At 40.9% G+C, this 14,183-nt stretch overlaps 1 protein-coding gene across 1 annotated transcript in view; it reads right to left on the reverse strand.

Moving 5' to 3' along the window:
- rbfox1 (RNA binding fox-1 homolog 1) overlaps positions 1-14,183 on the reverse strand; it is a 205,338-nt gene that overhangs the window by 189,925 nt on the left and 1,230 nt on the right. The window lies entirely within an intron of this gene.

Below are 14,183 nucleotides of genomic sequence, written 5' to 3' on the forward strand. Positions count from 1 at the left end.
ACCGTTTTTTTCCGAGACTGTGTCTCAGGGCTTCTTAACATTTATGAAACTATTAACGTGTAGCACCAGATTAACGGGAAGAATCTCAGCTAATTGAAGATATGAACAATATTTACCAAAACAAAACACAAGGGTAATACCAAGCCTCTGAATTAGCACTAAGTGAAAAAATGCTAACGCACTTAGCACAGAACTCAAGATAAAGATACCCTTATTACTTATCGTAACTGCACATACAATATATCAGATTAAAGCTGAGACTCCACAGATTATATAGGTATAGTATCATCACTGAGCGATCCGAACTCGCGACAGGGGAAGCAAACACAGACATCACAACACGTACCTTTACGGAACTTTTACGGGAGATCGTCTCACCGTAGCTGTCAATCTGATCAAAAGACGTGTTCAATGGCATTAAAACGAGAAAAAACGCGGCTGAATCGGTTGATCCATAGGTTAATAATGTATCTGTCGCTTTGAAAAAATGATTTATAATCCATAATTCAATTTTTATGTAAAAATCGGAGAGAAAAAGTTAGCTGCTAATGGTAGCCAACAGAGTGTATGCAGCTTCCGGTTTTGGCCACGCGTCACTCTCACTCCTTATTGTCATTATCATCATTAGAGCCAGTCATCAACGTAAGCAAGCGGCCGAAAAAACAGCGGCAAGAACTCTCCGGCTGCTACAATTAGCTGTCATTAAGTCCAGCAATCAGACACACACACGCACACACGCACACGCGCACACACACACACACACACACACACACACACACACACACACACACACACACACACACACACACACACACATACACACACAGAATTAAGTTGTAACCAAGAACTTTTACACAGAATTAAGTTTCATGTCCCAGTGAGAAGGGCATATGTTTACTACTGAATATAAAGTATTAAATCCCTAATAACTGTGAGACGTGTTGGGGTGTGTCGAACTTTCCCTCGATTCCATTGGCTCTAGCGGTTATAAAGAGATGTCATTCATCAAAATCGAGCAAGGGGGGCCAGAGATATGGAAAATCCACCCAAATGACCCCAGAAGTGTTTTTTTTGTGCTAAATCTCTCTAAAAAGGTCAAATTTCACTTGTTTTGCATCAAATCTTGATACAGGGTACTTATTATATGTTGTACTTTGGATTCCTAAAGCTTTTAGTCTACTAACCCATCATCCAAGGGTAGTTTTCACTATAAGTAAAAAAGAATATTTGGACGGACACTATAATTTACAGTTTTTTACTATGTAAAATCTGAATTTTCTTTAAAATAAAAAACATCTATATTGATTCTGACTTTTCTACATCCAACTCACAGGTTTATCATTACTTTGAGAATAAAGATGATTAATTTAACCCTTTTAGAAGGGAAGATATGGTCATTTGTTCTGGGAATGGCATTTTCGAGCCTGAGACCTGAAAAACAGGTTAATAATTTAATTTATTTTTATTTTAAACCTTTATTTAACCAGGTGGTCCCATTGAGATCATCGATCTCTTTTTCAAGGGAGACCTGTCCAACATGGCAGCAAGTAGGTTACAACATGAACATAAAACAACAGATAACACAAAAGGACATCGTATTTACAGGGCTACATTTACATACCTAGAGACATTGACAAGTACCAACAGTATATGTATATCTCGCCCTGTCAATAAGCCTCACCTTCTTGGCAACAACTGTATTGTTTTTGAAGTGGTGGAGAGACAATGCACAGTTTTACCCACTGCTGTCACCCATGGCCAAAGCATATCTCTCTGTCGTTAGACTTTTTCGCTGTCCGTCAGACAGACAGGATCGTAACATTTCCGTCATAATCCATTATTACCCGTCGGGTCTGAACTTGCCACTAACATGTCGCGCTGACACGGGGGGGGGGGAGAGAGAGAGCATGCTCGTGAACTGTCAACAGGGGGGGCCGTGTTATGCCGTGTTATGCATGCCCACCGAGATATGCATGCACCTCACGGGAGCGTGCACAGCGTAAAGCAAAAACTCCCAGACATTTCAATGATCTGTACGGAAAAGTACGGTTTGGAAACTATATCATTTCCTTTTGGAGGGCATGCATTACACGGCAAACACCAGAGCCTCGCTGCGGGGAAACTTTGGCGCTGTTCCGAGTTTGTTCTAATCTGGCAAAATGACAGACTGCTTTCAGATTTTTCCATCATTGTTAAAAAGAATATTCGGTTAACGCGACCACAGCTGTCCCAGCAACATCAGTACCAAGCTAGAGAGTTTTTTCCACAGCAGGGGATATTGTAAACGCCCGAGCATCCCATCTTCTACCTGGAAATGTGGACATGCTCATATTCCTAAAAAAAACCTGTATGATGATGCTGAGTGAGTGAGTTAGTGAGTTTGAGTTGAGTTACTTGAAAAACTAAAGTGAAACTTGATTTATTTTATTGCATGGTCTGATTATTAAATGGCCTTGTTTATTTGTGAGATGCAGTGGCACAAAGAAAATGCCTACTTTGTTTGGTTGTACTAGTATGTAAAAAAACACTGGTTGTTCTTGTTCCAGTCTGTTACTGTCACTTTGTTTTTGACACTTTAAAATACTATTATCCTACTAAAATGCTGTACAAATCAGATTTATTATTTAATAAAGAACATTTTTTCAAGTAAAAAAGAAATACATTTCAAAATAATTGTTTCCCCAAAAATGTTGTACATTTTTTTTTCTTCTTTATTTTTCAATATCACGATAAATACCATACCGTGGACTTGTTATCGCGATATTATCGTACCGTGAGTTTTTGGTATTGTTACATCCCTAGTGTTCACTGTTTAGCAAATTACACAGCATCTGAGTCTCAGTCGGCCATATCAGTGACACTAACTTGTATCTCACTGTCAGCACGCAGTTATCCTGCTCCACTTGCTTTACCAGCTACAGCAGCACACAATGGCATGTGCACGAGACGAGGAATACTGTAGACACACTCACACAAACACTCATACACACACACACACACACACACACACACGTCCATTATCCAATTATCAAAAACAACTACTGTTCTAAAACAATTAAAGACTGATATAATACTTAACAATTTTAACCTGTTGTTTTCAAAGCCAGACTTCCAGATAGTATCCAAAATTCCAAATCCAAAAAGTATTCAAAAACCTCTATTTGTTTTAGAACACAGCTGTCTGAAAATATATAATAACTTATAATTAGGTATGGATTTGTCACAATATTAATTTATGTGAACAGCAGGCCGTCATATCCAAAAACCGAGTGTAACCGGCAGAGAGTTTGTTTCAAAACTCTGCGAGTGTAAAATGCAAATCCTCACACCTAATTAATATCCAAAACGGCTTTTTCAACTAACAAAGAAAAACCAGATTTACAAATGAAAAGTGTGTCAACTTAATGTATAAACACATTTTTTTTTTATTTGTGCCCTTTTTTTTATATTACAATTTCTCTTTTTGCGTTTGTGGAGGGTGAGTACATTTTCTGAACTTTTTTCTCAGATTTCTCAGATGATGTGACCCTAAGCCTCTTCTGTAGAACAGACAGTCTGTTCACAGTAATATAATAATATAGAGTAATATCTCCATAATAAGGAAAATACATTCCTCCGGTTGAAGAGCAGAAATTCTAAAAAGAAAGTAAAGTGCACAGAGCTTCTTTACGTCTCTGAGTCTCTGTGTCTCTGCAGGTCTGATGATAGCACTTTTAATCTGTTCTATGAGGGGACATGAAGATGTCCCATGAGGAGGCTGTTCTGTCAGAGAAGCTGCATCACAATATTATGAGACGACAGAAGAAGAAAAACAGCCTGTAGGTTACCAACGGAAACACTCATCACTTTAACACTGTTGTGTAATACTGCTGCTCATGAAATATACACTTATCTAAATGTTATTATTATTACACACTGCTAACTCATCACTCTATGTGTTTATATGTTTATGATGCTGTAACTTATTCTTATTTTTATTTTATGTTTGCCATGAATGCATCCTTATTTGATTTTATTGACGTGAGCTTGCCTCTATATTTAGTACGTGAACCTACTTATCATATTTGCCTTTTTATCTGCACTGTAACTATATACATTTCCCTTGTATAAGAGGATTACAATATCTCTGATTGTGAAAGCTAAGTGTAAAGCTAACTAGTGGATAGAGACAGGAAACAACCTGAACCGTGGACGGCTCCTTCACAAACTACACAAACTACTACTTCCAGCATTCAGCCTCCACACACTGAACACGTGCCTTTCAGAGCTGAGCCCTGACACACACTGGTGTAATGTAGTTAAAGGGGCTGTGGCAGAAATGAACTCAGAAAGATGGATCATGCAGGGGTTAATTAGTCATATATTATTGTAATGTCACTTGAATTGCAACCATGTGAACACAATAAACACCAATAATAAAAAATGACAGTAGTAAAGGGGCCACAGTGTGATGTTACATAACACTGACACCTCTTTCCTCATCCATGCCAGTGAAACTGCTGCTTTTCAATCTATTTTTTACTACTTTCATGAACCTGTTTCATTTCTTTAAATGTTGGAAAGCCATGAAGTATCAGAGACATAAAATGTGCTAACATAGCTAATGCATATGAAACCTGCCCCCTCTGTAAATAGTGAGATTTCATAAAGCTGCTAAAGAAAGTCAACTGTATGCTCATTGGTCCTGCAACACAATCCTGCACAATTTTATTTTACTCTATTTGCACAGCTTTAATTGTTTTATTGGTATATCTTATACATATATATATTTTTTTTTTGCAGGAGTACATATATATATATATAGTACTCCTGCATCTTTGCGTAGGATTCACGTGGGAAGGTTGCTTACGTAGTACAAAGTGAAAAAATAGGTACAGACATTTTCCGACATTTTCCGATTCACAAAACATTGCGTACCGTACCGTACGGCACTTCCTACGCCTGTTTCCCTTTATAAATCACAATCGACTCGTAACGCCCATATTTGCCTATAAATAGTCAAAGAAACGCCCATTCATTCATTCATTTTGACTGACTGCATGAAGAAGATCGCAGGAAATGACGACAGAACAGCTAAAAAAGACATCTCACACCGTGTCAGATTTTAGTTCTTTTGGGGAGGTGGAGATAAATCATATTGTTTGGTGGATGCAGTTTGAACCAGAGTAGCAGCATGGAGGTCGGATCGTCACCAACATAAATAAATAAGTGGTCCGAAAAAGGTTAATGACAAAATAAATACACATAACCTTCCTCAGGCAGTGTGGTTGTCCCGGGGACAGAAGACACCCCCTTGATGAGAAACTGTAAGAAATGATCGGGGAATCCCTCCGGAGTGGAGTCATGACGACTGGATCTGAATTATTTTGTTGTATTTGGTGGTTTGTGTTCCAGCTGTCGATCAGCAACTATATATCCATAATCCACCAGTTAAAGGAAATACAACTAATGTGTTGTGTTATATTAGCTGTACAATTTACCACATATGGTGTTCTTAGTTTCCATACCTCCTGTGTTTTACGAGCGACTTATCAAGTCTTGGCAAACGGCATAAAACACGATTAAACGTGATAGTATATAAAACCATGCTCGTATCTACAACCTATAGAAATGCAAAACGGCGTCAGTTTAGACGTAATTCTGTCCTCCTGCTTACCGCATCATTTATGAGAAAACATTTCATAACATTAACACAACATAAATCAAAATGTACATCAAAAAATAAATAATGTGCGGTGCTGTCTGAAAATACACACACACACTCACACACACTCGCACACACACTCCCAGAATCCCAAAGGCCTTCAGATGTATTCAAAAATATCTTACATGGCTTCAAAGACCCAGATTCCCTCTGCAGGCAGGACACACACACACACACACACACACACACACACACACACACACACACACACACACACACACACACACACACACACACTCACACTCACACTCACACTCACACTCACACTCACACTCACAGACAATGCTTTGGTGAAACATGCCAACACATTAGTACAATCTGGAATATTGGAACAGTACACTCTGAAAACAAAAGCTCTCCATCTCTCTCTCAAACACGTGCGCTCTCACACACACGTGCGCTCTCACACACACGTGCGCTCTCACACACACGTGCGCTCTCACAGCGGGCAGCAGGGATGAACGAGCTGGATAAAGGAATGAGACTAATGGAGGAAAGTTGCTTAATGACAAATTGTCAGATTGCAGAAGCCATTTTCTGGGCTCGTCGTTTGAAAGATCATCCCGCAGCGCCGGTCACACACTTTCTGCTGCTGGCTCCTGCTCGCTCACACACATTCTCTGCTGCGGGCTCCTGCTCGCTCACACACACTTTCTGCTGCTGGCTCCTGCTCGCTCACACACATTCTCTGCTGCTGGCTCCTGCTCGCTCACACACACTCTCTGCTGCTGGCTCCTGCTCGCTCACACACATTCTCTGCTGCTGGCTCCTGCTCGCTCACACACACTCTCTGCTGCGGGCTCCTGCTCGCTCACACACACTCTCTGCTGCGGGCTCCTGCTCGCTCACACACATTCTCTGCTGCTGGCTCCTGCTCGCTCACACACACTCTCTGCTGCTGGCTCCTGCTCGCTCACACACACTCTCTGCTGCTGGCTCCTGCTCGCTCACACACACTCTCTGCTCTGCTGCTGCTGGCTCCTGCTCGCTCACACACACTCTCTGCTGCGGGCTCCTGCTCGCTCACACACACTCTCTGCTGCTGGCTCCTGCTCGCTCACACACACTCTCTGCTGCTGGCTCCTGCTCGCTCACACACACTCTCTGCTGCTGGCTCCTGCTCGCTCACACACACTCTCTGCTGCTGGCTCCTGCTCGCTCACACACACTCTCTGCTGCGGGCTCCTGCTCGCTCACACACACTCTCTGCTGCGGGCTCCTGCTCGCTCACACACACTCTCTGCTGCGGGCTCCTGCTCGCTCACACACACTCTCTGCTGCTGGCTCCTGCTCGCTCACACACACTCTCTGCTGCTGGCTCCTGCTCGCTCACACACACTCTCTGCTGCTGGCTCCTGCTCGCTCACACACACTCTCTGCTGCGGGCTCCTGCTCGCTCACACACACTCTCTGCTGCGGGCTCCTGCTCGCTCACACACACTCTCTGCTGCTGGCTCCTGCTCGCTCACACACACTCTCTGCTGCTGGCTCCTGCTCGCTCACACACACTCTCTGCTGCTGGCTCCTGCTCGCTCACACACACTCTCTGCTGCGGGCTCCTGCTCGCTCACACACACTCTCTGCTGCGGGCTCCTGCTCGCTCACACACACTCTCTGCTGCGGGCTCCTGCTCGCTCACACACACTCTCTGCTGCGGGCTCCTGCTCGCTCACACACACTCTCTGCTGCTGGCTCCTGCTCGCTCACACACACTCTCTGCTGCGGGCTCCTGCTCGCTCACACACACTCTCTGCTGCGGGCTCCTGCTCGCTCACACACATTCTCTGACTCGCTCCCTTGCATTTTCTTTCTTTCCCTCTCTGCTTCCAGACGCCGCGGCAGAAGGCCAACAATGCCGATGTGCTGGAAACTGGGTCATAAAAACACAGCAGCATCCCCCCATACATCCAGAGTGAAACACTGCATCACCCGGATGTTTACAGCTTATAGATTGTGTTCCTTTATTGGTTCTGTGCAGGGTTTGAGTTATGTGGGAGCCAATGGGAGCTGAGCTCCCATAAGGAAGGGTCTGAGCTCCCATGAAAGCAGTGAAATCATACATCTGTGGGGGTCGCATTACCAACAACCATTATTTTAATCACAAATAATGCATGTGTCAATGTAATGAGTATTATTTACGTTAACGAGGTAAATAGGCTAAAAGAAAAACATGTTTTCCAAAAGAACTACGCATCTCTTGAATGACAATATGCATGCACTGCACCTCCAAGGTGCGCAATACATTATTGCGCACCTTGGAGGTGCTGCGTGTGTGTGTGTGTGTGTGCAGGCCCGGACTGGCCATCGGGAGGACCGGGAGGTTTCCCAATGGCCTTTTTTTAATGTAGCCTATTGTGAACGCAACGCTGCGCAAATGTAGGTCTGCCTCAAACAGGGTGACTGGCTGTCTACATGATGTGGCCTGCCGACATGGCCACTGTCATACTGATCATACATTGAAATGCTCGATTGGTCTCTGTGTGTCATTCAAGCTCAGGAGGGTGTGTGTATGTGTGGCGCAAGCGAGCGAGAGAGAGAGAGAGCGTGCGCACTGGTTACTTTTATTGTTGTTGTTAGCATCTGGTGCTAACTAGCTGCGCTAATGGATTTAAGGAGATGTTTCAACAACAAGGTGGAGGGACAGCTCTCTGCTGTCAGACTGAGAGGCTAATAACTTCAGCTCAGGTGAGGTTAAGGACTCTCTGAGTGTTTAGATAGTTAACTTATCTCAGTGGGTCTCAAACGGTTTGGTCACCATTTATGTAAACACATATTTCCATTTTAGGGGGGAGTGATTAGTAAAATATGCTTGACTAAAAAGAAAGAAAATGTTAACTAGGTGAAAAAAGGTAAGATAAACTTTTAAAGTCTTTGCTGCTGCCTCAAAGAGGAGCAGGGGGGAGAGGAGGGAGACAGGAGAGGCTGGTTCAGGAGCCCAGACACACTCGCAACTATAAATGAACCAAAAATAAATAAATAAACAAGTTTCAATGTTTTTTCATATTGGATATGGTATGTTATTGGTTATTGCCATGTTCTTATGATTTTATGATTATTGAAATGTATACAGTTCTGTTTCATATGGGTGTTTCCATAGATCTAGTCTCTTTATTTCCCCCTCAAAGTGCACCAGATTGATGCATTTAACTCCAAAATTAAAAAATATATCTTACCGGGGGAGCATGCCCCCGGACCACCCTAGAGGATTTGAGGTCCACCCCCACTTAAAATATGTTCACATGGATAGGTTCCTAAATACATTTGCACTTTTAAAAAAAATAGTAACCCATGTCCATATGTTTATTTTTGGGTCGTAGATTTAAACTATAGGGCTATCACTATGGGCAGCAACTCTGTAAATATTGACAAATAAATCCAGCAAAATGGCACCAAAAAAAACTGGTAGTGGCCTGGCTGGGTGTATAATTCCCGGCCTGACTTATTGTCCCAATCCGGCCTTGTGTGTGTGCGTGCGTGCACACACGTTAGTTTTAAAGACCCCCATAGAGCTCGGTTTATAACTTGAACCCTGGTTCTGTGTGAAGGCCGGGTTATTGTATTATCCATTATCATTATTTATTCATGGCGTTTGCACACGTGAGAGGGAAATTCAATTCAGAATGTAAAGCACAATGCTGCACACAAGAAGCAAGTATGAAGACATTTAAGACTATTAAAAATGTTCATGTTTTAATACGTGACATTTCCCAAAATCAGATGCTCTGATTTTAATTTGCTAAATAAAGACTTGAAAAATCAATCAAAGTTTTACAACAATCACAAAATGGACTGGTGTAATATCTAAATAGCAGGAAGCAGAATATTTGTTAAGGGCTGAATATGTGTTAAATATCATTTTGAATGCAAAGATGTGGAGCTGCAGAAATATCCAGGCCTACACATCATATTCTACACATTCAACAAAATATATTTGTGTGTTACAGATCCTCTTTAAAATCACACCATGATCATATTCACAATGCTAATGAGCTTAACGACGCGACGGTGATCTATCACTTCAATATGGTGAATCATATCGCAATTACAAGATCAGTAAATATCTTCACAATATTTAATTTTTTCCAAATTGTGCAGCCCTAGCTACATATACAATGTGATTTAAAGCACATATGCATTGGGAAATGTATATACCTGTTATTTATATAGCATGAAAATTACCAATATGATTAGAATTGGTGAATTCTTCACTTGAAAAGTTCTTTCACATTTTTTATTTTGTTTTGGTGCCAGACGGAAAATAAGTTGTGTTTAAATGTGGGACAGACACATTATGACACAGGTAATTCTGAGAAAAAGGTTTTAAACGACACTGAGAAAGAGTTCAACACTTTCATTCAGCCTTTAAACAGGGAATGTAAAAAAAGCTGGATATTCAGACACGAGGTCTGGTGTACACGAGAAACTGAAACGTTGACTTTAAATGTATAATATCAACACATATCACATATTAGGTTAGATGAAAGCAATAATATTAAGTGGAACCTAATGTTTTTTTATACAAACTTAATAGTATTGCTTTCAACTAACCTAATACAGTTATTTGAAATCTGTTGACATGATACATGATAAATTCAAGTCAACGTTTCAATTTTTTCAGTGCCTCTAACATATTACTAATTCAGAGAATTTATTTTCACTTTCTTTATGTATGCCTGCTTTTGCATGAATATATTCACAGGTCATGTGAATACATAATACATATTGTAAAGATTAGAATGTGTAAACAAGTATTTTCTAACCAATCTCCAAACATCCCCCTACCCGAACACCCACTCTGAGGGGAACAGGAACACAAAGCAGCCCACACACTCAGACCTGTTTCACTGCAGAGACATGCAGCAGAACTCCCACAATGCCTCCAAAATGTACTCAAGTAACTCAAAATTGTTCTTGAGTACAGTACTATAGTATATGTAGTAAGTAACATTCCACCAATGATATTAATTATTAACATTTCATTTCACAGTGAATGTGCACTGGTTAATGTTATACAGTAGTAAAACCTTTTAGTTGACCAATTGAAGGAAACATTTTGATATGAAGCTTTGCAAAATCATCCCCATCCACACGTGCCAGAACAAGTTGTTTTCAGCCCCTGCAAAATGGACATGTTTTTTTTCCTCTGGGTTATATCTTAATAAACGACATCTCTGGGCTTTGGATGACCAAATATTATATAGTATATAAAACAATTAATTTAGTAATCAAGAAAATAAATAAACTGATGAAAATTCAATTAATGCAGGTCAAATAGGTATTTTATATTTATCTATATAACTGTCAAATACTAAGCCATAATGGTGTAATAGCCCCCCCCACACACACACAACACACACACACACTCCCCCCCCCTTCCTGCTGCAGAAACTCATTCATGCCTTCATGTTTTGCTGAAGCAGCATATTCCATTATGAACTATGGGAGGCCTTCAATAATTCAGCACAGACCGGGGGCCGGGGCCCTCACAGACCCCTGGCCGGGGGGACTCTGGACCTCTCTCCATCCCACGCTCCATATCTCATTCTCCCAGTAAACTAAAAATATATTTCTGTCCGGCTCTCTATTCATTTTATAAAGCATTTTCGGCTGCATTTGAAATACATCATTATTCTTGCATTTTAAAATATATTTCCCACCATCAGCCAGACAAAATCTCTCTCAGCTAAATCTGTGAGAGCGAGGTCTATGTATAAAATATGACTATAGGTTTCCTCAGAATAAGAATTGTATTTGACTTTAGTTTTTCATAATTACACTCGGGCTGAACATTCAATCAACATTTTATCCAAATCACCATATGAACCAGTGCAGTATCCAAATCACCATATGAACCAGTGCAGTATCCAAATCACCATATGAACCAGTGCAGTATCCAAATCACCATATGAACCAGGGCAGTATCCAAATCACCATATGAACCAGTGCAGTATCCAAATCACCATATGAACCAGGGCAGTATCCAAATCACCATATGAACCAGGGCAGTATCCAAATCACCATATGAACCAGGGCAGTATCCAAATCACCATATGAACCAGGGCAGTATCCAAATCACCATATGAACCAGTGCAGTATCCAAATCACAGTAGGCGCAAAATGTGGTAAAATATGTACAAATATCTGAATGCAGTGTTGTGGAGCTGCAGAGAAGTCCCGGCCTAAAACAATTCTCCAGAATCAATAAAACATGCTTGTTTGGTACAGATCCTCCTTATCACAACATTATCATTTACAAAATATATTTCAATGATAATTTGAATAATAATTCAAAAATGATTGTTCCTTGTAATGTCGCAAATCATATTGCACTTGCAAGACTTAAAATGATCTCAATGACTTCATTTTTCCAAATCATGCAGGAGTATTTTATAAAAGGACCTCTGCAGGACATCCAACTACTCTTTCAGGATGAATAAAGTGATCAATATATGTAATGTTACATTTCCTTTTTGAACACATCGTGTCCTCTCTCCTGGTGACTGTGGTCAGAGGACCGTGTGTGTGGATCTCTCAGTGATGGATGTGTGACGGTGCAGCGCCCTCTACTGGGATCTGATCTGAGGCTGGAGCATGGAGGAACATCAGGACGGGTTCACAGGATCCTGGTCCCTACAGCTGCTCCTCCACTCACAGGTACTGCTTTTATATTCAATATTTCACACATACTGTACAAAAAACGCTTAAACATTGACCTTATACACTTTATTAAACTGAACACTGTCTCTTCTCTGACAGTGTTATTAAAAATGCCCTCGATACATATCAAGTTAAATGTGTATTGTTATATCCAAGCGTTATTACCCATAACTCCTGTGCTCTGAGCAGCAGCAGAGTGACCCCTGACCATAGGCGGAGTTTGACATTTGCGCTTGGGGGGGCAAACCTTTTTTACTGACGTCAGTACACAGTCCCAACTATTGCGTGGGGTGCTACGGATACAGTAGCAATAAAGCCAGCGTTCACCGCACTGAGTATGACTTTTCCACATACGAACACAACTCGTCCCGTCATGCACGCCTAATGCCCGCCGTACACACACTCTCATATGGAAGGGGCGGTCTCTACCCCCAACATTTACATGCATTACATAACTGTAAAACGTATCATAACTGTGCACATCTTATACTTATTTGATAACTACTATATCCCTTGGTTACTTGAACATGCTACAATATTATTAACCAGTGTCCTACCTTAGTGCAGAAGTAGACGCCTTTTTTTACGTTCCGCATATATGTCCACTATCCCCTCAGGTGACAGCTGTGCGGTTATGTCGTCCTCAATGTGAAGAACCGCAAGGGAGGAAAATCTTGTTCCTCCCATCGTTGACCGCAGCCAGTTCCGAATTCTCCTCATTGCAGAAAAACTTCTGATAGGCAGTGTCAGTGCCAACTGGAGCATCTTGTAAAAACTTTGATAGCTGTCCTTTTTAACAGTCTTTCGGGTTAGGTAATCGCCGAATATCCATTACTGCTAATTCTTGTAACACAATAGCTGAATCACTTGTATGCAAACAAAAGTCACGTCACACACACACGTCACAACATGTGACAGCTCAAAAATGAAATTATTTCAAACAAAACATGATATTATTCAGATTTGTATTGTAACAATAATTTTATTACATCTATTAAAATATTGATATACGAAATATTTGCATTGGAACAGTTTTAGACGTAGTAATGCTGTAACATATTTGCCCCCCCCCGCAAAATCCGCCTATGCCCCTGACCCTGAAGGGTGCCACTAGTTCACAACATGTGAAAACCCATGCCTGTCTCTGTAGAAAGGACTTTACTGTGTGACAGTAAATATGCTCCCCATACAGCCTCTTCACATGGCTGCTATGAACATCCTGATCTGACAGGAAGTCATGCTCACATTGTATGCTTACACAATTGACTGTGAAAGCTGCCAAAGAAAAAGCACACGAGTATGGACTATATTCAATGTTATGGTTGCCAATATTTAGATCAAAGTCTTCAATTCATAACGCTCTAACCACCAGATTTAATACCTGAGTTTCTCAGACCTCTACGTCACCAAAAAGATAATGACTGTTTCACAAACCTACTCTCTCGATGAGCAAAGTCAAGATGGGGACTTCTCACTCACATATAAATAAAATCAAAATGTATTAATAAATGTAAATAATGTAAATGAATACATTTCTATAAAAAACACATTTTAAATACATATATATTTTTCGTATAGATGTCTGATGCAAACACAATATTGCTCAACTCAACAGCACCATACTTGACTGAGGAACTGACTCGAAAAATGATTATGGAAGGGTCTTTCATATTATAAGTCCAGAGATTAAATAATACTTAAAAAAGGAAATGTAGGCATTTTAAAAATAATGATCTTGATAATAATGTTATTTCATTAAAAAAAGGCTAAAATAAGCACACATTCAAACTCTGGCTACAGTCCAGTTCAAACCCCCTGCTCC

This window comes from Trematomus bernacchii, unplaced genomic scaffold (assembly GCF_902827165.1).
Source record: "Trematomus bernacchii unplaced genomic scaffold, fTreBer1.1, whole genome shotgun sequence".
NCBI lineage: Eukaryota > Metazoa > Chordata > Actinopteri > Perciformes > Nototheniidae > Trematomus > Trematomus bernacchii.